Below are 23,604 nucleotides of genomic sequence, written 5' to 3'. Positions count from 1 at the left end.
AGGGAGAAAATCTGGGTAAGAAATGGGTCGATAAGAAAAGCAACAAGCCAACTGGTAGTACTAAGGGAAATCGTGGTGGAGGAAGCAAAGGATACGCGAAGGGACAGAACAACAGAGGTATGTAGAAGAATCTGCTTTGATTAAAACTCCCTAATGAGTCTAGAACCACAGAATAGCTTGGAAAAATAGACAACGAAGGGACAATAAGGCCTCTAGTGTAATGTTGGGGTTGTGGTGGACCCCATTACGTGAAAAATTGTCCTCAACGAAAATGGACCAAACAGGCTTCCCAAGTTTACGAAGCATCTACAGTCAGCGATGTAGGACGAAGCCTACCGAGGATTAATGCTGCTCTTAAGGATCGTCGGGTAGAGTACCAGCCGATCATGGTGGAATTTGAAGGTAAACTCTTAGACCTTGCTGTGACTATTTTAATTGACCCTGGTGCAACATTAAGTTATATTAGTCCTAGAATTGTGGAGCATTGTAAGTTGCAACCTATTAAGTTTAAGGACCCTTGGCTAGTTCAGTTGGCAACAGGGGCAAAAAGACAGGTGAACGCTAAGGTCAAAAATTTCCCTTTAAAAATAGTAGGACAATCAGTTACAACAGATTTAAATGTGCTTCCTCTTGGCTCGTATGACATATTGATTGGTGTGGACTGATTAGAAAAACACTAGTCCATAATCAATTGTAAAACCAAGACTATCAGTTATAAGGATGAGCTTGGAATTAAGCAGGAAATGCAGGGAATTAAGCGACCAATGCAAATTTGGCCCATAACAGCCTCCCAGTTAGCAAAATGCATTAGGAAAGGATGTTAGATTTATGCCATCCAAGTGGGTTATGCCAACTCGAAAGATAAAACAGCCGCATTGGATAGCATTCCCATAGTTCAGGATTTTGCTGATGTATTTCCAGAAGAGATTCCCGGCCTACCGCCCAAAAGAGACATAGATTTTACCATCGAACTGGTGCCAGGAGCAGCTCCGGTGTCCCGAGCACCCTACAAAATGAGCATACCAGAATTAACAGAGTTAAAAATGCAATTGCAGGAGCTGCTGGACAAAAGCTATATTCGCCCCAGTGTGTCACCCTAGGGAGCCCCAGTGTTGTTCGTTAGGAAGAAAGACGAAACTCTTCGCATGTGTATGGATTATCACCAGCTGAACAAACTTACGGTAAAAAATAAGTATCCTTTACCCCACATTGATGAACTGTTTGACCAAGTCAAAGGGGCAACAGTTTTCTCGAAGATCGACCTGCGGTCAGGGTATCACCAAATCAGAATTAAAGAGGAAGACATAGCTAAGACAGCTTTCAGAACAAGGTATGACCATTACGAGTTTGTGGTGTTACCCTTTGGATTGACCAATGCCCCCGCAACTTTTATGTGCCTGATGAACAACGTATTCCATCAGTATTTGGATAAGTTTGTGTTGATCTTTATTGATGATATTCTGGTTTATTCCCGAACTATGGAGGAGCACCAGGAGCACCTCAGGTTAGTATTGCAAACCCTTCGGGAACACAAATTATATGCCAAGTTTAGCAAATGCGATTTCTTCAAGGAGAAAATACAATATTTGGGGCATATAATCACTAAAGAAGGAATCGTCGTGGATCCCGAAAAAATAAGGACCATAATGGAATGGTCGGTGCCCAAAGATGTGGCAGACATTCGATCCTTCATGGGGTTAGCAGGCTATTACAGACGGTTTGTGGAGGGATTTTCGAGAGTAGCTTATCCCATCACTTCCTTACAGAAAAAGGGAAGAGCGTTTAGATGGACCCCTGAGTGTCAAAGAAGTTTCGAGCAACTTAAATACTTGCTCACCACCGCACCTATTTTAAGCATCGCTGACAGATTATGTGGTGTGCACAGACGCCAGTAAAGGAGTAGGAGGTGTGTTAGTGCAGGAAGGGAAAGTAATAGCTTATGAATCAAGGAAATTAAAGGAGCATGAGCAGAAATACTCTGCTTACGATCTGGAGTTGGCAGTTGTGATTCACGCCCTGAAAATGTGGCAACATTATCTTATGGGGAGAAATTTTTTGTTATTAACTGATCACCACAGTTTGACAAATTACTTCAGCCAACCCACTTTGAATGCAAGGCAAGCACGGTGGGTGGAATTCCTAAGTGGTTTTGATTTTGAGATCAACCATCTAAAAGGGAAGGAGAATCGAGTGGCGGATGCCTTAAGTTGGAAATTGCAATGCTTATACGAGATTTCTTGTAGTGAAGGGAAAATCCCCTTTGGGGAAATGATTAAAAAGGTAGCCGAACAAGATGTTGTTTATCAGTAAATAAAACAGCAAGTACAACAACCAATCAGCAAAGAAAAACAACCGTTTTATGCTTTGGATGCTGCCAGAATGTTGTATTATAAGGGAAGGTTGTCCGTGCCCAACTAGCACAATATTTAAAAATCTGATATTGGATGAGTATCATAGAATTCGTTACACTGGACACCCAAGATATCAAAAGATGATCACTGCACTTCAAAAATAATATTATTGGCTGGGTATGAAGAAAGATGTGGCTGGTTATTTGGCACGATGTCTAGAATGTCAATAAATTAAAGTAGAACACCAACATCCTGCGGGTTTATTACAACCATTACCCATCCCGGAATGGAAGTGGGAGACCATTTCGATGGATTTCATAACAGGTTTGCCTAAGTCAAAGAAGAATAACGACTCCATCATGGTGGTGGTGGACAAGTTAAGTATGTCAGCACATTTTATGCCGGTAAAACCTACTTACAGAGCTATGCAGGTCGCCCATATTTTCATGCAAAATATATTCATATTGCATGGGCTACCAAAGGTAATAATCTCAGACTGTGATGTAAAATTTACATCGGTCTTTTGGAAAACATTGTTCGAGGAATTGGGAACTCAGTTGAACTTTAGCACAACTTATCACCCACAAACTGACAGGCAGACTGAACGGGTGAATCAGGTGTTGGAGGACATGTTAAGGGCATATGTGATGCAGCAACCACATAAGTGGGAGGATTACCTACACTTGGTTGAGTTTGCATACAATAATGGTTATCATACATCGTTGCAGATGAGCCCCTTTGAAGTATTATACAGGTGGAAGTGCCGCACCCCCTCAAGTTGGGGTGGACCAGAAGACAAGCTGATGCTAGGACATGAAATGCTTAAGGAAATGGAAGAGCTAGTTAAAAATATACGTGTTAATCTAAAGGCAGTGCAGGATAGGAAAAAGAACTTCGCTGACTGGAAGAGGAGATTTAAATAATATCAAGTCGGCGATCATGTGTACGTAAGAATCCAGGCAAAAAAAAGCACTTTACAGTGGAGCGGGTGTGCTAAGCTAGCACCCCGATTTCGTGGACCTTTTCAGATCTTGGCTAGAATCAGGCCAGTAGCATACCAACTCGCCTTGCCAAGTCATATACGGGTCCACAACATTTTTCATGTTTCTGTATTAAAAAAATATATTTACGATCCTAAGCATGTGATCATCTGGCAGGATATACAGGTAAGGAATGGCCTGGTAGATAGACTTAAATAAATTCCATAAAGGGAAAAAGTGACTTAGGATGTTGCTTGTTGCAGGTAGAACCGGAAGGAGAAATCCGGGTCGAACTGCTGAGAATTCTCAACCGGAGAGAAGTAACACTACGGAAGCAGGGTATTACCCAAGTTAAAGTGCAGTGGCAGCACTTTGGGCCTGATGAGGCCACTTGGGAAGATGAAGAACTTATTAAAAGGACTTATCCAGGGATGTTCACGACTGAAAGACATCGGGATGATGTCCAATCTCAGGGGAGGAAGATGTCATGCCCCAGGACAAAATGTAAATATTTTATTTACTGTTGTAAAAATAAACTGAACCTACTATTATTATTTGTTTAAAATTTAAATATAATTGATTTTCATGTGTATGTTTCCAAAAAGGAGGTAATCCTCAAGGAAGAAGTTTCCCTCTTGAGGTGGAAAGACGGTTGTTGTGCAAGCAACCCTAACTACCTCCCCTAACTGGAAAAGTTTCCCGAGGAAAAGAGGGGAGGGAGGAAAAAATCTGCGCTGTAGTGACAGGCAGGAAAAAAAAGGCAAATTTCCAATAAGGAAAAGTAAGGAGGCTAAGTCTGGTGATGACTAGATAGCCCTGCTCATTATACGAGCAACTTACGGAAGACTGTGATCTAGCAAGAAGCAAGAGGGGGGAGGTTCTAGTCTTGAAAGACGAACCTCATGGTTGGGTGGATTGAATTGAAGCAGACCCAGGTTTGGGTGATTATCTGAAAGATCCTAACTAGTCGGCAAAACCAGGTATGTACAAAATTCTCTTAGAACCAAATAGCTGGTAAAGTTTTGTTTTAGAAATACATTTGTATTGCAGGAGGATTTCTTTTCCCTACAGCATCTGTAAAATGATATCATAGTCTACCTATAGAAATTAGTAAATACCGTGGTATAAATTAGTGGACAAACCGAGCTTTGGTTGCCCTTAAAATGAACTGTAAAGTAACTGTGAGAAGAGACAGTAGGGATTAAATAAATAAATAAAAGAAACGTATTATTATACGGTGGAGATTCAAGTACGAACAGTGGAAATCATAGGGCAAAAGGCCGACCCTAGGATGGACTATTAAAAAAACTTATCTGGTAGACAATTGTTGGACATGTTAGAGACTGCCAGCTAAGCTCAAATAGGTCATGAGAATGTAGAAAAATTAAGGAATAGAGCATGGAGGTTTCAGTGTGGACGGCAGGACCATGTACCACAAGAACCCAAGTGAAATAGTTGAAATGGTAGAGGGAGTATTAGAAAGGGATTACAGTTAAATTAAAAAAAAAAACAAAAAACAAGACATTGAGAACTATTGTCTACCTCACAGTGTGTGGTAAGGGGGTTTAGTTAATAAAATAATACATAATTCCCGTCTTTTATTCTACTATATATAACCCATAGTGAAATTGAAAGCAAAGTCGCTATATATATACATGGAAATAAATAACAGAATAAAGAACTTGTAAATAACCAAACACACGTCGAAAGCCATTCATGCCACAACAACATAAAGCTTATTTTTCCGACATCTGTGTAGTGATATTAAGATTTAGTAAAAGAAAATATAAAGAAAAGCGTGGTACAAAACATATGATGTGCCGGCCAAATGCTAGGGTTAGTTCCGCAAGGGAACACCCTTATGCATCGCAGGATTTCCAGACAGCCATCCTATTTCCATACGGGAGTGGCTTAACCATAACGCCACCAGAACAATCTAGCAAGTGAAAATAAGCATAAACAAGCAATACCATGAGACATCCATAGAACCGAAATAATAATTATGCACCATCGCCATAATTCTAAAACCCTAGAGGGCGACGTTAAACAGAAAAGCTATAACATTTAATGTAACGCACAACAAAGAATAATCCAACCCCATTGAAGGTAGCATATGGAAAGGCCGCGAAGGCTATAAATATAACTTTATAAATGGAAAAATTAATAGCTATGCACTGTAACAATAACTTGGAAAACCACAAGAGTCGACCACCAGGGTAAAACCCTGTACTATGTCCATACAACAGAATTTAATTACAGAGAAATTTCAAAAATAGACGAAGGCGTAACCATATTATAACACTGAGAAACTCAGGCCACGAATTGGCATAGCTACACCAAGAATAGGCTACCCTGAAACCTGAAGAGTGCAAGGCATGCTGGTGAGGTGTGAGATACTTGCCATTTCCCTATGTCATCAAGGAGGAGGGGACGTAAGGTCACGAGCCGCGTGGCCTTCTTCCAAAGAATTTACAAGAGAGACCCTCTACTCACCATTCAAAGAATAACCACTGGCATTCAAAACTGAAAGTAACCCTACCAGAGATCTGTCAATAGGTACATACCTGTGGGCGATTTGGAACCCAGAAGAACTCGACAGAGCGAACAACACCGAGTAGACCCGATGAGCGGATGCTGGAGGTTGACAGCTTCATCCTAGACCATAGAGCAAACAAAACAAGAGAACCCATTAGTTGGAACGAGTAATAATTCAAACTCAAAAACAAAAACAAAAAACTGTGAGCAGCAAGCTAAGGAAAACAAAAAGAAAAAACCATAACAGGAAAAGATTTACAGTATGGGCAACAAGTACCAGTAACTCAAGCTGAATGAATTATGGCGGGTTCCCGGATTCAGTTCGGCAAGATGTAGCTGGTGGCCTCCATGAAGGGCAGAAGAGTCTGGTGGGGCTAGCTGGAGCTATGGCAGAGCCTTGGGAAAATGATCCTTGAGTTACCTTTCGTCTCCGCATAAACCATGGAAAAGCCCTACGACGCAGCACAACCCTCGGATGCGCTGCAACACATCCAAGCCATCGATGGGGGTGGTGAATTCGAGGGTGCACATCCCTGGAGTACCGGACCTCATCCCTTCACATGACTGAGATGGCGTTATTAAATGCCATTGCCAAGTGTTAGAAGCTGGCAGAGCCAGCGGAGAAACCAGTCATATCCACAACCACCGGAAAGTATTTTTCCGATGACATTAAAGTGAGCATGTTACACTCCAACCTTTAGGTTGAAATACAGAGACTAGAATATTTATTATCAAATATATGTATTCTCATCCATACACGCGCGATTATTGCAGGAACCAACCTTGGGTAAAAACAAAAAAATTATGACTCTGTTGCTGGGTGCATGACAAAAACAAATATATTTAGTCTTCATGCTGGATAGAATTACTAGAACATATAATTATAATATATAGCAGTGTACTTATGTAAATTGAAAAGTTATGGGTAAACCTACTAGAACATATCAATATAAATATAGAAAATATTAATATAAATATAAATCTATTAAACATTTATTATTATAATATATAGCAGTGTACTTATATAAATTAAAAAGTTATTAAATGTTGATATGTATTAATAATTTATAAAAATATTTTATTATTTTATGATTAAAGTTTAAAAAATGATAAAAAATAAAAATAAAAATTAATTAAATTGTAATTTTATTTTTAAATTATTATTATTATTATTAGAAATATATGGAATAAAATTTATAAAGATTTATTTTTATTTTATAATAAAAATTTTAATATGTAAATAAGTTTTTTTATCATATCAAGGGTAATCAATAAGAAGGTTCAAAAAAACATATTAAGTTTTACTTGGTCGGTAAGATTTTATTTTATGATACTAAGTTTTACTTGGTCAGTAAGATTTTATTTTATGATACTAAGTTTTACTTTGTTAGTAAGATTTTATTTTACTTTGTTTCAAAGATTTCAAAATTTTTTAGTAGAAAGATTTAGAATTTTAGAATCTTGATTGGGATTTGAAATGTTTATTTAAGAAATGGTTAATACTGTGGGTTTTCGGCTTCTAATTCAAAAGATATAAACCACAGAGGTCTTAAATCCAGAATCATTTCCCTATGCGGAGGGGATACATGGAGTGAAATCAATTTACTTGAAAAATTTAGGGTGAAGATAGCAAGAAGAGCTGCAGACCTTCAATTTCTTAAGTACTGTCGTGACAATAATCTTATTCCCTCATTTGCACAAATTAACCATAGGTTACATAACAAATTTAATAGCAAGGCATTTTTTCAGCTAAGCATCACTCTAGTTCGGGCAGAGATTAAGAAGGTTAGGGCTTCTCTGGATAGTCTTGGATGCTCAGCCCTCTCAGCACATCTAAAGCTAGCCAACAGCATCCAAGAAGATCTTTGGTCTATAATTGATGCCAGGGCTGCTCTAAAAGCTAGCAATGAAGGACACATTGCCCAGACCAGACAGCGCAAAAAGTTGTTGAAGTTATTAAATAGGTCATATACAGCAGGTTCAGAAGTATTAAGCTCTACAATGCCCGATGGAAAATCAAGAGAAAACGTGTTAAGGAACCTGGTTACAGCAGAAGTATTAAGCTCTAAATCAAAAGAAAACGTGTTAAAGAATCTGGTTACGGCAGTTGATAAAGAAAATAATTCAAGAACAATCGTAGGCAATTCAAATTCGTTGAATGACAACGCGGTTCCACCAAGGGCTAGTAATAAACCAGACAGCAGCAAAAATACTTTAAACAACGCAGACAACTCTGGTGAAACCATTTTGCCAAACAATAGCAGTTTTTCAGATAACATTAACACGTGGATTAACGCAGACATTGTAGAAAATCCGTTTGATTGTGGAACATTGTGCAGCACAGACAGCGACATATTCAGCAACGTAGGTGAATCAAAGATTAAAAAAGAGTTGAGTAGGACTACGCAGAGCTTCAGATGTTCATGCAGCACTCGTTTAGGCAGCGCTCGGGGTTTAGTCGCAGAGGGCACCATCAGCAACAGCCTTCATAAGACCGACAACAATCCAGATGATGATGACAGTGTTAGCTTTCGGCCTCTAAAATGCAGCGTAGGTAGCAGTCTTCAGCAGTCAGGCATTCTGGATGATGATGACAGCGTTAACTTTCGGCCCCTAGATAGCATCGCAAATAGCAGTCTTCAGCAGTCAGGCATTTCAGATGATGATGACAACGTTAACTTTCGGCCCCTAGATAGCAGTCTTCAGCAGTCAGGCATTCTGGATGATGATGACAATGTTAACTTTCGGCTAGATAGCAACGCAGATAGCAGTCTTCAGCAGTCAGGCATTCTGGATGATGATGACAGCGTTAACTTTCAGCCTCTAGATAGCAACATAGATAGCAGTCTTCAGCAGTCTGGCAATCAAGGCTTACGACCTCCAGATAGCTGCAACGATTCACACAATATTCAGAATGCTGATATGAATGGTAAGATATTAAAAGGCAGTGACAAGGCTAACCCAAAAGGCATTTCTTCAGTAAAAGAGCAGAGAAGGAAGGTGGTTAATCTATCTTCCCACGAATTAGATCTTGAAATCATAAGTCTCCTTAACAAAGGTTTAGGGTTCGCAATTGCTCCTAAAAACCTTCCTATTGAAAGTATGATTTGCAGCATAGAGGATGGGATCTATAATCTTTCGTTGGAAGATAAGGAAACCCTTAGACAGGAGTTTTCCCTCATTTTGAGAAAAGCCAAAGCTCCCAAAAGTAACCTAAGAAAAGAAGAACAAATTGCCTTTAAATCCTTACGAAACAATGATAAAATTGTGGTTCTCAAGGCAGACAAGGGAGGAGCAGCAGTGATCTTGGATAAGGAAGACTATGTCAGTAAGATGAATGAACACCTTAGATGTGGAAGTTACAAGAAGCTGAATAATAATCCCATTCCCAAGATTATGAAAGAAGTAAGGAAGACAATTGCAGATTCCAACCTTGATGATAAGTTAAAGAAGAAATTAATTCCTTCTTGCGAAACCATCCCAAGAATTTATGGTTTACCAAAGATCCATAAAGAGGGTGTTCCTCTTAGACCTATAGTCAATACCATTGGCTCCCCTACCTATGAGCTCGCTAAGTACGTCGCTAGAATCCTTAGACCCCTTGTTGGGAATACTGATTCTTTCATTAAGGACTCTCAGGACTTTGTGAACCTTATTAAAAATGAGAGGTTAAACCCTGACGACATTCTTGTTAGCTTTGACGTAGTATCCCTATTCACCAAGATCCCTCTTGATGAAGCCATTCAGGTTATTAAAGATGTTACTGATCCAGGAACAGCAAAACTGGTAGAAATTTGTTTACAATCGACTGTTTTCACCTTCCAAGGAGAATATTGTGAGCATACATCTAGAGTGGCAATGGGATCACCCCTTTCACCAATTGTAGCCAACTTATACATGGAATACTTTGAAAAGAAAGCCCTTGAATTATACTCTTTGAAGCCAGCTTGGTGGAAGTGATTCGTCGATGATACTAATATAAAATGGACTCATGGTAAAACAGAGCTTGACAAGTTTTTTATTCATCTTAACTCTATCTCTCCAGAGATAAAATTCACTATGGAGCTTGAAGAAAACATGAGCATCCCATTTTTAGATGTGCTCATCATCAGAAAGAATGATGGCTCTTTGGGTCATAAGGTTTTCAGGAAGTCAACCCACACTGAAAACTACCTCCACGCTGATTCCCACCATCACCCAGCCCAGAAGTTTGGTGTTCTAAACACTCTCACCATCAGAGCCCTTTGAATTTCTGACTCTGAGCATTTGGATGAAGAAAAAAAGCATTTAGTCTCAGCTTTTAAAGGTATAGGCTACAATGAAAAAGAAATTAAAGCAACTATAAAGAAAGCTGAAGGAAAGGTGCTATCTCATAAGCCTAAGGATCAAGACCAACCTCAGTATGGGAGGGTTTTTCTTCCTTATATTCAAGGAGTGACTGATAAAATTGCAAAAATCCTTAAAAAGAAAAACATAATCACGCAATTCTCAGCACCTGGAACTATTAGGCAAAAGATGAGGTCTGTCAAGGATAATATTAATGGACAACAACTTAAGGGAGTCTAGCTCATGTGGAAAAAGTTACATTGGCGAAACAGGTTGATCCTTGCAGACTAGACTCAAGGAACATGGAGCTGACATTAGGAATGAAAGTTCTCGAACCTCAGCTCTTGCAAAGCATTCCTAAAAAACCAAGCACCATGTCTGCTTGGGAAGCGCTTCAATTATCGCTCGAGAAGATAAACATCACACGCAGAAGATTAGAGAAGCTCTTGAAATTATCAAACATCCACGTAATCTCAACAGGGTATTGAGATTAGTGCTAGCTGGCTTCCCTTAATCAGAAAGATTAAGAATGATAGTACATCTCAGGTAGAGCTTAGCAAGTAAATTTCTCTTCCCCCTTCTAACAATCAGTGGTTAGTTGCTTCTCCATTAGGTTTTAACTAGAACATTAATATTATTAATAATTATTAGCTATTAAGTATTAACTATTATTAATACATTAACTTTATTTATTATTAATTATTAATTATTATTAATACATTAATTTAATATTGTAAGATTACTAATTATTATTAACTTGCTAAAATTGATATTATTAATAAATATTATTTATTAATTATTATTAACACTTTAACATTAATTATTAATACTTATTGGTTAATAATTAATAATTATCTATTAATTATTAATTATTAGGTATTAATTATTAATTATTAATAATTATAATTAATTCATTGGCATTACTATTATTATTAATTATTTGTTATTAATTATCAATTATTATTAATTCATCAATATTATTATTTTATTAGTTATTAATTCCTTAATATTATTAACTATTAGTTATTAATTATCTATTATTAGTTATTAATCATCAATTATTATTATTAATGCATTAGCATTACTATTATTATTTATTATTCATTATTAGTTATTTATTATTATTTATTAATTATTAGTTATGAGTTATCATTTATTATTAACATATTAATATTATCATTAATTATTAATTATCATTATTATTAATACATATTAATTATCATTATCACTATTATTTATTAATTATTAAATATTAATTATTACTATTATTTATTATTTATTAATTATTAATCATTATTGATACATTAATATTATTATTAAGATTAATATTTAATATTTAAATGTATAATATATTAATACACTAAATGCTATTTTTAATACTAATAATAATAATAACAAATTAAAATTACTCACTTATTATTATTAATTTATATATACTGAATATTAACTCAAATAATAAACATGTTATTATAATTTTGAATAAATAAATAATTAATAATTATCAATTAAAAAAAAAAAATTAATCAAATTAAATTAATAAATAAAATGATTTAATCAAACAGTCGACATATACTAGCAGACATATCTCTATTAAAAACTATTTAAACTCTCATTAAAACTCTTTTTCTTTCTCCATTCAAGTTTGTCCTGACGATGGAATATTGATTAAAGAAATGGTTAATACTGTTCTCCGGCTTCTAATTCAAAAAATATAAACTACAGAGGTCTTAAATCCAAAATTTTAGAATTTTAATTTAAATAATATTAGAAAAAATTAAATATTATATCAATTATACAATATTTAATTTCAAATATTATACAATATTTAATTGATATAATATTTAATTGATACAAGGTTGCCCCCTCTCCCCTACCCTATTTGGCATTTACATCGATAAGCTTGAAGGTTATTTAGAAGAAGCACGATGTGGTGGCACAATCTTAGCTGGGATAGTCGTTATCCTTCTTCTCTACGCTGACGATATTGTTCTTTTGGCAAGGTGCCCTTCTGATCTTGATAAACAACTCAAGCTTCTTAAGGATTTCTGCTCTACCATGGGTATGACTGTTAACACTGACAAAACAAAAGTTATGTTATCAAATCCAAGAAGGACACTTGCGCTAATTTTATGTATGACAATAATAACTTGGAGGAAGTGTATTCTTACAAGTACCTAGGAATTGATATCCATCACAAGCTCAACTGGAACCATAGCATTGAGAAAAGGATCAACGGGGGATGGAAAGCTTATTTTGGTCTTGAAAATAATTGTAAAACTGAAAACCTCGTAATGTGGGATAAAAAGAAGTTCCTCTTTGAAACTTTAGTCATTCCTGTTATCTTATATGGCTGTGAAGTTTGGGGTTGCAGCATCTCCAGAGAATCATGGAGAAAGATTGAGCAAATCCAGAAGCGTTTTATAATTTATAACCTGAAAATTAAAAGTAATACACCCTATCCTATTCTCCTTATAGAAGCAGGTCTTTCTCCTATTGAGGGCCTAGCTATGCTCAGGTTTCTGGTGTACAAGCACAAGCTCAATAACATGGACAATCATAGACTTCCTAAGCTAGCTTTAAATTCCAGCCAAAACCACCTAAGGCTTAACCGAGGATGGCATAAGGACACAAGGGTCTGGTTAAACTATTGGGAGATCAATGAGAATGATGCTTTGCAAAACATAAATAACATTAAAGATATTGTTACTTCTAAGTTCAAAGAAAAATTGTGGTGTGAGAAAGATTTAGCGTCTAAAAGAAAATTAAGTTATTATAAGAGGGTCATCAACCCCACCCTTGAAGATCAAAAGTATATCTCTATTTTAACTAGCTCAAAGAAGAAAATTAATATAGCAAAGATTAGAACGAATTCTCATGAGCTCCATAGTGAAACTGGCCGTTGGGCAGTTCCTAAAACGCCATGGATAGAAAGGATCTGCCATATTTGTGAGAATAGGAGCATCGAGGATGAAAACCACTTCCTCTTAGAGTGCCCTGCATACAACCACATTAGATCTCAATTTCACAACCTTTGTTACAATACTGACCTTCCTAGCCTTTTACAATGCCAAAATTATAGTGAACTCGGGAGGCTTCTCTCCAAGCTTTTTGAGCATAGGAATAAAATCTTAAATCAAAATAAATAATTTGTCTTTTTAGGTCCGATAGATCATTATTTGGTCTCAGCGGACGTTAACCATCATCATCATCATCAATAATTTTTTTATGATACAATTTAAATATTATATTGTTTGAATTTTTTTATTAAATATATTTAATTAGTTTTTTTAAATTTTAATTATTTAAAAAAAATGCATCAATATTACGCTTTTTTATGATAAATTTAAATATTATATTGTTTGAAATGTTTTATTAAATATATTCAATTATTTTTTTAAAATTTAATTATTTAAAAAAATGCATCAATATTACGCTTTTTAATGATACAATTTAAATATTATATTATTTGAAATTTTTTTATTAAATATATTTAATTAATTTTTTAAAATTTTAATTTGAATTTTTTTTATTAATTATTTTAATTAATTTTTTAAAATTTATAATTATTTGTGGGGAAGGTAGTACAAGAATTGAACCCAAGATCTTCGGTTTTGTGAGACTTCATTTCCACGGCCATTGCCACTTGAGCTACCCCTTGCAAACCAAATGTTGGTTTTTATATAAGTGCCAAGCCACAGAAGAGAAGAGCATAATAGTCTGCACAACGCGTCATAATTTTATTTTAAATTATTATTATTATTAAAAATAATATATTTATTAAAAATATATAGAATAAGATTTATAAAGATTTATTCTTATTTTATAATAAAAATTTTAATATGTAAATAGGTTTTTTATTATATAATGGGTAATCAATAAGATAGGTTAAAAAAACATATTAAGTTTTCCTTGGTCGGTAAGATTTTATTTTATGATACTAAGTTTTATTTGGTCAGTAAGATTTTATTTATAATACTAAATTTTATTTGATCAGTAAAATTTTATTTTATGATACTAAGTTCTATTTGATGGGTAAAATTTTATTTTACTACTCTGTTTCAAAGATTTAAAAATTTTTAAGTAAAAAGATTTAGAATTTTAAAATTTTAATTATTTCAAAAAAAAGTCCATTAGGCTTTGTGGGAGAGTCCACGTTCACCTTTAAACTTCTAGATATGGTATACATTTTATTTTCTATATTTTTGATTTCAGAAAAATCATATAATGAGATTTCATGGGCTACAGTGTCCACATAGTAAGGACGGGTAGGTTGGACAAATCTGATAGCCAGAACCGACCGGATCCTTTGAAAGAGATGTGAAATATATTCGTGCGCGACGTGTCGATTGAATTGCGGTGAACCGATTAATTAACTTTTATGGTAAAATAATCATCAATTTCAATTTCAAAGTTCACTGATATAATTTAAAATATATGAGGATTTTGTTGAATTCTAATTTTCCACTGGTAATTTCATTCTTAACTCCCAATTGAAATCCAAACCAACCAAATAATATACACCTCAAGTAAATACCTTTTGTTAACCTACTACGTAAATTTGGGACGCCAAGGTGAGAATTTACTTTACAAGCGCTTGCGTTTTAAGGGTAATTTGTTGGCCGGCCTGACAGAGATACGCTGCTTGATGCCGCGTAATGTATAGGAGGATGGTCAAAAGTAGATGAGATTCCAGGCGAAATCATTTGTAGAGGAGGATGGTCAAAAGTAGATGAGATTCCAGGTGAGGAGAAATCAAAAGTAGATGAAATTCTAGGACAAATCAAAACGATATACGATGACCCGAACTGCTTAAGTTTTGACATACACGCAAATCTCGTGTTTAGAAATGAACTGGTTAAGTGTTGACATACACGCAAATCTCGTGTTTAGAAATCAACATCCCAACGCGGCGATGTGTAGAATAAATAAGCTGGTTGCTCAACCCTGTCCTCCCATTCCATTCCTGGGTTTTCTTTTCTGCTGCTGCTCATGAATTCCCCAGCATTGCTTACAAGCTCTTTCCTTGCGGCTTTACCTTCCGCTTCCGGGATTTCTAAGGTTTCGAATCTTGGAATGTTATGCTGCCATACCCAACTTTATCCATCGCACTCCGCGGACACCCTGCATACGCTAGTTTTGCGTTACCAGCATCCGGTTAATCGTTTCAGGAAGCAGACTTGTTGTCGTCGCGACCCGACAGCCATCAAAAGAAGGGCGCTGCCCATCAGAAGTGGGGCAGTTGAGTCCCTCACAACCACGCTGGACGCACCACACATCGAAGAGAAAAACGAGACAAAGATCTCTAACGCGTCGAAACTGGCAGATATATGGGGGGAGATCCAGGGGGCCCACAACTGGGAAGGACTGCTTGATCCCATGGACGGCGTATTGCGAAAGGAAATCATCAGGTATGGAGAGTTCGCGCGGGCTTGTTATGAAGCTTTCCACTTCGACCCCTTCTCCAAATACTGTGGTAGCTGCAAGTATCATTTCTGACAGCTCTTCCATGCCGTTGGGATGTCCGATTACGGCTACGAAGTGACCAAGTGTCTCTATGTAAGAAATTTTATTTTACACATCAATGTCTAAGTTTGTAAGTAGAGACTGAGTTCTCTTGTTAATGCACAAGCAGTGCAGAGAGCTTTTGTTGTTGTTGAAACGAAATATGCAGCAGCATATGAGTAAGCAGTGAATGTATGTAATTCTTCAAAGCAGTGTGTTAATATAAAAAGCTGAGACAGTATTTCTCAGGAGAGACAGTGAGTGTTTTACTGGAAACTGGAACTGAAGTGTTTCTGGTGTAATCCCTCTGTTAAGAGAAAGATGTTTTGTTGTACCAGCAGTTTTTAGTTAATGAATACAAGTTCTTTGGTGTGTGTAAATAAATTTTTAAGTTTCCGCTGTGTTAAAGATCCTGTGTTTGAAATAGAGCATCGTTCTCTGTTCTGTGATTTTGTTTTTGGAATTTTAGCAGAAAAATTCCCAACAGTGGTATCAGAGCATTGTTCTCTGGTCTTTTGAGTTTGAAATCACCTGAAATTTCCGACTGGTATCAGAGCCAGTACAGGCTCTTTGAAAGTGTCAAAGAAGCTGAAGGAAGGTTCTTTTGTTGCAGCAACTTCTCCAGCAGAGTGAAGTCTTAGGCAAAAAAAAAATCCAGGTATTTCTCAAAGTTTTTTTTGAGTTACTGTTGAAGAAATAGTCAGTTATTTTAAATACATGGTCAGGTATTTGAAGTATAGTTAAGAATGGCAAGGTCAAAGAAGAAAGTCTCCAATCCTCCTAAGCATGTGTCTTCCTCTACTACTAAAATAGAAGATAATCAACTTGAAAGCATTCTATTTGAGGCTTCAAGGTTTAATGAGAACTTTTATATATGGGAAGTAAAAATGAGCATTGTCTTGCAGTCTCAAGGGATTGAAATCTGGGAATCAGTGATTGATGATAGCAGGAAGGATAGAGAATCCAAGGAGTACAATGCAAAAGCAGCAAAGATAATCTTAGATGGGCTGCCTGATTCTGTAAAGAAAAATCTAGGAAAATATTCATCAGCAAAGGATATATGGGACAAACTTCATGACCTTCATACAAAAGGAGCACTGACCATGACCATCAGTCAAGAAGGAAATTTTGAACCCATCATAGAAGCTGAAAATGAGAAGGTTGACCTCATCAAGCTTCAAGTACAAGAAAGGGATGAAGAGCTTGCCAAGCTTAAGAAGGAAATTGATCAAAGCAAAAAGAAGCATCATGAAGAAGTCATATCCATGACAAATCAATTGAATAAAGCAAAGAAGAAGGAAGATACCTTGTCAAGTCAACTTGAACAAAGGCACAAGAGAGTGAACAAACTTGTAGAAGAGATTGGACAGTACAAGGTAGAGGTCTCCTCCCTCAAGTCTGAATTACAATAAGCCAGGAAGCAGGCACAAGGCGCTGAAAAGAAAATGGAGAGCAGTCTAGCAAAGAATGAAGAAATCTCCAAAATGAAGTCAGATATCATCTCCCTTAAAATAGTAGCAGCTGAAGCTACTCGTAACAAGGAAGAAACTGAGGAACAACTTACAAAGAAGAATAATGAGTGTGAAAGATTGGAATAAGAGATTGTCCTTCTCAGGAAAAAGGTTGAAGGGATGAACAAAATCATGAAAAGCTCTCAAGCGTTGGATGACATGCTCAGCTATCACAGATCTCCATTTGATAAATCAGGACTCGGGTATGTAGGTGAACCCTCAAACAAGAATGAAAATTGATGCAGCCCAGGCTGCTCCCAGGCCGCTTCTACCAGGATCCTCTGATCACCATGCATATAAAAACTTGTTTCATGGCGTTGTAATCTCATGATTTACAAAACCCATGCTTGGAATTAAATCCAATTCACAACTTAAAGACTTTGGACATTCCCATAAGCAATCTCAAAATATATATGGGTTGGACTCAATCAAAGAGTGCGCCTTACCTTTAAACTTCATCTGCTTATTGCAACCAGTGGCTTTTTGGCAAAGTCTTAACAGCGATATCCAATAGGCGAACATACACACAATATATGTATATATATATATTATATATATATATATATATCTACGCTATATCATATAGCGTTACACATCTCGGCCGAAAACATTGCTGGCTACCACGCCTTCAGCCCACCTACGCAACGGAAGTCATATATATATATAGAGCAGTCACGGTTTGTAAATTGAGCACACGCTCAACCGGTTTATAGAACCTTTTTATAACAATACCGCCTCCTCGGCAATTTAAACATGCAACAGGCCTATGAGTAATGAACCTTCAAATGCATACAATATATATACTTCCACTTACACCATCCGCTGTCTCTCTTTGGTATGGGCGCAGATCTTCAAGGAATAATAGCTGTGTACATTCACCTTAATTAACTGTTGAAACCCGTCATCATCTAACATTTCATGCGTTCAACCTATATTACCTCGTCTTGCTTTGATAAGGCGCTGGTTATGGCCGTCCCTTATTCTACACACATGCTCGTATGTAGATACGACACCAAATTACCATGGACAACTCGTATATATGTATCAATCGCTCCTACCTTTCGAACTGACGACGCTGTCTGTATACTTTTGTCACAGGTCATATATAATTGCTTTCAATTTCGAAACTTTGTAATTCACACACAGTAATTTCGTGTTGGAAAAATAGCACCATCTGTCCGTTGAGAATCTCAATCTACAATTCAGGAATTCTTAAAAAACCAGAGCCTACGCATAACTGTGACTTTAAGCCAGTATGCATCAAACGAAAGGCAACTATTTCAAGAATCATTCCACAGCATGTGCGCATGAGAAAACAAATAGGAACCATTAGCCACCCATGCAATTTCACATTATATAACATCGATTTCTGCCATCATGCACAGAACCATATCTCATAATTCATTACGGCAATCATGTTCATACAGAACTGAATTAACATACTCATATATACATAAAACAAGAATTCAAAAAAGTTCTATTCATGGCCAGATAGGCAAATCGATGGCCCTTTTACAAACTGCCCGAAGGCTCCCAAGGAGAACCCTTGCTCACTCCTCACACTCACTCCTCACACACCTCAATGCCTTTGAGGCTTCCTAATTTATTAAACTTAGCATGATCTAAAAATCCTAAAATCACTCAACTAAAGCTCATGCAATGCATACATATGGCAAAAGCATCCCTTCAGCTTTATTCTGTCTTTTTCCCTTGTTCTAAAATAGAAAAACTTTCCTTATCACTTAATGGTCCATATCCATTCCTTTTGTGCCTAAAAGCTCTCCTAGTTTTATTTATTTATTTTGAAAATATCTAATAAAAGCCTAAATATTAAACTAATTCCACAACTGTATGAACCCTATGTCTATTATTTACAATAATTTCCTTTTTGGGCTGGATGCTCCCGCATCAAAAATGCTTTAAGCAAGAAAGATGTGAAGAAGCCAGAAAGAAATTGTGATGCTCCTAGTTCTAGCAAAGGCAAGGAGAAAAATCAAGGCTACAATAGAAGAAATCATGCTCCAAGTAGAAAACCAGCTCCAAAAAGAAATGTTGAAGATGTCAAAGAGGCAAGAGGCAATGGTTATTATCAAAGGATCTCAATGCAGAAAAGCTTCAGAAGTACATCAAGGAAACCACCATCTACCAGGTACCAAAATTCATTTTTTGGTTATTGTTATTCTTGCTCAAACTTTGGTCATATGGCAAAAGACTGTAGAGCATTTCATAGAGATAGATGTTATGGTCTCCCACAACCTCCAAGAAACAATTTTACAGGAAGAAATCATGAAATTTTATTCATGAACAATGTAGAATGTTTCAAGTGTCATAACATTGGGCATATAGGACGTGATTGTAACTTAACATGGGCTCCTATGCAAGTTAGACCCACGCAAAAGAAGAAAGTTACACAAGTATGGAGAAGGAAGGAAATACAGTCCGAAAGTCCTTCGAGCTCTCCAGCTGATCTAAGTTTCTTTTAGAAGACTCTGCCAAAAGGAGACGATGAATACAGTTAGGGGGAGCCTGTAACAGTTTGAACTTTTTGAGGAAATGTTTGGGTATGATTGATAACCCAGTAGTTGAAATTAAAGGGGAGTGTTGGAATGTAATTTCAACTGCAGAAACAGTTGAACAGCAACAGCGTCTGCAAAACAATCAGTTTTCCACTTGCGATGTGATCCATCGCAGATCGCTGCCCCCCTCCGCTCCTTGTCCCCTACGCTGCGACGATGACGATGCGATCGCAGATCGCAAATTCAAACCTCTGTGCGTTAAGCTCTTCGCGATGCGATGCGACCTGAGCCATCGCAGATCGCACCTTCTGTCAAACAAATCGCATAATTCAATGGTTATGGCAGCAGCCGCGCGATATGGTTTGACAACCGTCCGATGAAATCAACGGTTGCGTACAGACCTGCACCATGGAGTAATTCATGAACTTGACGTGAAGTGAATTCCTGTTGACCGCCGGTTTTGTCAGCAAAGTAATTTAATGAAATTTACTACGGGGTTGGTAAATGTTGGTGAAGTTTTAATTACGGGAGTATGGCATAGGAGAATGCATTGTTATGTTTTTTGATATAAACTTGCAAGTAATGTAAAAATATGTGTAGCGCCAAGAAGAAGCACAGCAGTGCGAGTGCAGAGATAATGTCTCTCTGTTGAGAGATAAAAATGTAATGAGACACGCAGCAGTGTAGAAGTTGTGAACTTGCAAAGGAAGCACGCAGCAGTGTGCAGAACCGCAAATGTTTTTGTGGTGATGAAAAGAGGGCAAAACGCAGCAGAGCGTAAATGCCCAGTGTTTGAGAATGCAGTGAAATGAAACGCACAGCAGTGCGAAGCCAAAATGTTTTTCACACAGCAGTGAATGTAAGAAATTTTATTTTACACAGCAGTGTGTCAGTTTGTAAGTAGAGACTGAGTTCTCTTGTTAATGCACAACAGTGCAGAGAGTTTTTGTTGTTGTTGAAACGAAATATGCAGCAGCATATGAGTAAGCAGTGAATGTATGTAATTCTTCACAGCAGTGTGTTAATATAAAAAGCTGAGACAGAGTATTTCTCAGGAGAGACAGTGAGTGTTTTACTGGAAACTGGAACTGAAGTGTTCCTGGTGTAATCCCTCTGTTAAGAGGAAGATGTTTTGTTGTACCAGCAGTTTTTAGTTAATGAATACAAGTTCTTTGGTGTGTGTAAACTCTGTCCGCTACAAATAAATTTTTAAGTTTCCCCTGTGTTAAAGATCTTGTGTTTGAAACAGAGCGTCGTTCTTTGTTCTGTGATTTTGTTTTTGGAATTTTAGCAGAAAAATTCCCAACAGTGGTATCAGAGCATTGTTCTCTGGTCTTTTGAGTTTGAAATCACCTGAAATTTCCAACATCTATGCCACTTCCAACATCAATCTCCCTGCGGTTTTCCAAAAGCCTCAAGTGCAGAAGACGTGGAGTACTCATGCCAACTGGATCGGCTTCATAGCCATGGCGATGGACAAGGACGAGATCAAGAGGCTCAGGCGGCGAGATATCGTAATCGCGTGGAGAGGAACAGTGACGAATCTGGAGTGGATCGCGAACCTCATGGATTATCTGAGACCCGCGGAATTGAACAACGTACATCCGCATCCTGACGTGAAGGTGGAGGCGGGATTCCTGAATCTGTATACGGCCAGGGAACACGACTGCCGGTTTTGTAAAAGCAGCGCACGGGATCAAGTCCTTGTGGAGTTGAGGCGTCCACTGCAGAAATACAAGGGCGAGAAGTTGAGCATAACGATCACGGGCCACAGCCTGGGGAGCGCGCTCGCGATGCTTAGCACATACGATATCGCAGAGTTGGGGTTGAACTGCTCGGGGAACGGCGATCAGGTGGAATCGATTCCGACAACGGTGTTCTCGTTCGCAGGGCCGAGGGTGGGCAACGCAGCATTCAAGGTTCGATGCGAGGCGCTGGGAATCAAGTTTCAGAGAGTGGTGAATGTACACGACAGTGTGCCGAAGGTCCCCGGGATTTTGTTCAAAAAAAAGTTGCAGATGATGAAGCGGTGGATCCATAAGCTTCCGTGGAGTTACTGTCACGCTGGGGTGGAGCTGGCTCTTGATCACATGCATTCTCCCTTCCTGAAACCCACGAATGATCCGTCGTGCTTTCATAATCTGGAGGCTTATCTCCACCTGCTGGACGGATACCATGGGCGAGGGCAGTGCTTCTATCTGTCTTCTCGCCGCGATCTAGCTCTAGTGAATAAGGCGTGCGATTTCTTGAAGGAGGACTACCTAGTTCCTCCCTTCTGGAAACAAGACTCTAACAAAGGATTGATCAAGAACTCCGAGGGTCGGTGGGTTCAGCCGGAGAGAAGCAGAATCATCGAAGAGTCGCATACAGATCACCACGAGTCACTCGATCACATTAAAGGGGTCCACGGCGTCACCATTAATATTGGCCATCGGGCTTCTGCAGTGTAGTGTCACAGAGTTTATTTAGCGCGATTATGGTTGAAGTTAAAAAAAAAAGGTTTTCTAACGCAGAAGCTGATCTCTCTCTCTTGAATTTGAGTGTGTATTAGTTCAAAAGGGAATTGTGTAAATAGTAAAGTAGGAAGGGATAAATACGTGATCAAGTCAGCGAAATAAACTAAACAACCATATAATGAGAACCCTGTGCTGTAAGTGTTAGAATGATTTGGAAGTATATGATATCAAAATAGATGTTTTGATGTTTGAAAATAAATAAAATGAAAATATTCTTCAACAAATTTCAAAATGCTTAATAGGTTAAGACCTTAAGACATTAGGTCTATATCACATAGTAGAATTTTATCAATATTTGTCAACAAATTTCAAAATGCTTAATAGGTTAAGACCTTAAGACATTAGGTCTATATCCCATAGTAGAATTTTATCAATAGAATCCATATGGGGAACAATTGGAAAAACATTTCTCAAGCTCTAGAACCTAGACATCTATTGATTGGATATATTGAACACAGTCGTCAAGTCGATAACAACACTGAACTCTGTTGCAACTACACATATCCTAGACATCTATTGATAGATATATTGAACACAGTCGTCAAGTCGATAACAAGACTGGAACCCTGTTGCAACTACATAAGTGCCACGTCAGGAATGCTTCAAAACAAAATATAACGAGGATATTTTTTATTTATATATGTTGAAGTTTACGGAACAAAGTTGGGTGTACCAAAATGGAAAATTTGGAAAAGAGATAGTGATGAGACCAATCAACTTATTATTGTAGGATGTTAATGACACATATTGTATAATGTTAATAATATATATGGTATATTAGCGATGAGGAAAAAATAAAATGTTTATTTATTTTTTTAAATTAAAATATTTAACTATTTTTATATAAGTTAATTTTTATATTTTTGGTGTAAATATAATTAAAATAATATAGTTTTATAGAAATTTGTTTTTTAGGAGGTGAAGTATTACTAGCATTTGCACCACATGTAAGGAAACGCTGTAAGGCAATGGTATAAGAAACAATAGCATAGAAGAAAGAAGTCAAAATTTTATGCAATTTTGTTTCTTTTACTGGTGTTTCCTTTTTATCATATGTTATGCTTCCTTTTTATCATATGTGGGGTTTCCTTTTTATCATATGTTATGTTTCACGAAGATTCCAATGGCATAAGAAACAACAGCATAGAAGAAAGAAGTCAAAATTTTATGTAATTTTGGTGTTTCTTTTTCATCATATGTTATGTTTCCTTTTTATCATGTTTCCTTTTTATCATATGTTATGTTTCACGGAGATTCCAACCAGTATATGTTCAAAGTGAAGGTAATGCAAAACACTTCACTCCAAAGGATTTATGAAAATGCTCTTTATTAAGATTATGGAACCTTTATAAGTAAATGACTTAAAT

The 23,604-nt window shown here is 36.9% G+C and overlaps 1 pseudogene; it reads left to right on the top strand.

Annotated features, from left to right (window-relative positions):
- The first annotated feature begins 15,165 nt into the window (after window positions 1–15,165).
- LOC149264474 (phospholipase A1-Igamma1, chloroplastic-like) lies at window positions 15,166–22,430 on the top strand (annotated as a pseudogene).
- Window positions 22,431–23,604: the final 1,174 nt, after the last annotated feature.

Source organism: Pinus tabuliformis, chromosome 6 (genome assembly GCF_031772625.1).
Source record: "Pinus tabuliformis cultivar Carrire ecotype Pingquan chromosome 6, CPIR1, whole genome shotgun sequence".
Taxonomy (NCBI): domain Eukaryota; kingdom Viridiplantae; phylum Streptophyta; class Pinopsida; order Pinales; family Pinaceae; genus Pinus; species Pinus tabuliformis.
The sequence above is the reverse complement of the archived record's forward strand: the minus strand, read 5'-3'. Positions and strand labels throughout refer to the sequence as shown.